We start from the raw sequence: 2527 nt of genomic DNA on the forward strand, positions 1-2527 counted from the left end.
ACCAAGGTACGCACGCATTTCATCACCCATCTTTTTGCGCATCCGGAGCAGTCCTCAGCCTGTGCCCCGTCTCGACTTATTCACTTACGCGCTGCACAGAACTCGGGCTTGTCTGATGCAAATAACCAGATGACGAGATGTGCTACCTCGAGTGGTGGCTGAACGTCGAACCCACTGTGCTCACCAACTCCCTTTCCCATGCTGTCGAGCACTTCGTACATGAGCATGGCTGTGCGCCTTCGACATCACCACCAAAGCCGACATCGTGCCCTCCACCGCCAGCATCGCCGCCGATACCGTTTGGCATCCGGCAGAGATCGCGACACCTGCTGGATCAATGCCCATGTCCATGGAGGCGGTGTCGCATTCACAGCGGCTGATACATAAGCTTCGATGTGAGGAGACATGCTAGGAGCGTACGACGCGGACAGGGGAGCTTTGATGTGAGAAGACATGCGAGGAACGTACGACGCAGACAGGGGAGCAGACAGGGCGACGGATGTGGAGTCTTTCGACGATGTATGACAGATGGGAGGTGGGCCTATCGGCGTCGCCAGATGGGAGGTGGACCTATCGGCGTCGCGTTCGTTCGTCAACGGCCATGCACCTTCGATATCACCACCAAAGCTGACGTCATGCCATCCATCCAGGGCGGGTACGTATTCCTTGCAAAGAAACGCAAGCAAAAAGCTTATTACAGATCAAACCAGGCTATATCCCCGCAGCGCATGGCCATTACGTTGAGAACATCGGCAACACGACGCTCCTCCGTACCACTGGCACCTCAAATGGTGGTCGTTCACCCTATGCCGCCATCACCCCCAGGAACTCTGCTAGCCCCCTGCGCGATGTCGCGACATCGCCAGCGTCGTCCATATCGCCACCGATAGCGCCCGGCATCGAAGACCTCATGGCCGAGATTGTGACGCCTGCCGGATCAATGCCTATATCTATAGAGGTAGTGTCGCATAAACACTTGTTGTAGCACCGCTCATGTGCACAGCCTATGCTCCTGCCAGTGCGAAGACCGTCTGCAAAATGCAACCTGTTCGTATTCGCGATCCCGATCCCCTATGCTCCAGCCAGCGCGAAGACCGTCTGCAAAATGCGACCTGTTCGTATTCGCGTCCCTGATCAAGTACCCCGCTCTATCTTTATTGCACCGAAGGCGGAGAGGGCTCGAGGTGTAACCTCACGCGCATGCGAGCTCTGTGGCTTTGCCTGCTCCATACTCGATGTCTTCTTTCCCCGTGCTGCTAACTATCTCCACGCTTTCCATTGTCGTTCTTTTGCAGGTGCTTAATTGCTTTCCTCTTTCATTGATGTCTCTGCCGGGACCTCGGCATCTCGAACTACTGCCAGTTCTGTTTATCAAGGGAACGCAACAGCCATATATATTAGCAAATCTGTAGTAAATATTACGGCTAGAAATATACTAGCAATTATCTGATGCGCGAGCAACAAAGACAAGGACAGGCAGCTAGTCAGGGTCAGTTCGCTGTATGTGTTCATGCAACATCTCGCAAGCAGTCGAGACGCAAGAAGCGCCGCCCAAATGTCTCCGGTGTTGTTCCATCTGCAATAAGTCCAGATGGCGAGCCAGGAGATAGGTCCAGTTCTGACCACATCTCGAAGCAGGGTACGTTCTTGATCACTGTGAAGTTGAGCCGGTCTCGGAGCACTAAAGCGAATGCTTCGTATTCCATGCTCAGCCCAACTCCGTCAATGACTGCTTGCTTATAAACCTTGTGCAGGGTGGTAAGGAAGCTGACGACACTGAACGTCTTGCCTTTGATGTAGATTCCATCTGGTTGCGGCCAAGGTGCGACTTTGATGCTTTCATCGTTGAAGCGCACAGGAAAACCATCGGAGCAACAGTCTCACCCATGGTTTCCCTTACCTCCAGGGCCATTAGGGTATAAAATGGCCATGCAGCGAGTGCAAGAGCCACGCTACACACGATACGCCACATTAATAAGTGTACACGCAGGTGTTCAAGTTACCATGTACTTACCTTTTTACCCTTCTTGGGCTTCGCACCAGAATCGGCCCCGGGGGACTTCGTGTCTGTGCCCTTTCCGAGCGGTACGGCGAAGCAGTGATGCTGCCAAAAGCTCTCAGATCCTTCTCTCGCTAGAAGCATGCTTGTCAGCAATGATTCCAGTTAAACCAGGTGTCAGAGGTACGTACACTTATAGCTGTTATTCTGAATGCGCGTCAGGACAGTCTTCTCAATGTCACCAAGTTTGTCGTACAAAGCACGGGGATTTTTTGGCACGAATGCATGCCCTTTGTTCTGCGTGAGCCTGCAAAGCTCACGATTATAGATGTTAGTGCATTCAACGTAAGCCCGAGGGCTCATGCCGCAGGTCCACCACTGGTTCTCTGCACGCAAGCGCATGAAGAGGTAGAACTCGTCGCCGTAGCTGATTTTTAAGGACTGCGGATGCAGGCCTGTTGCTAGTGCAAAAATCCGCTCTGACCGTGTGAGGCCAGATGGGCCAGCTGGCAGCGGTAAGGATCACTG

This window comes from Phanerochaete carnosa (genome assembly GCF_000300595.1).
Source record: "Phanerochaete carnosa HHB-10118-sp unplaced genomic scaffold PHACAscaffold_1, whole genome shotgun sequence".
Classification (NCBI taxonomy): Eukaryota; Fungi; Basidiomycota; class Agaricomycetes; order Polyporales; family Phanerochaetaceae; genus Phanerochaete; species Phanerochaete carnosa.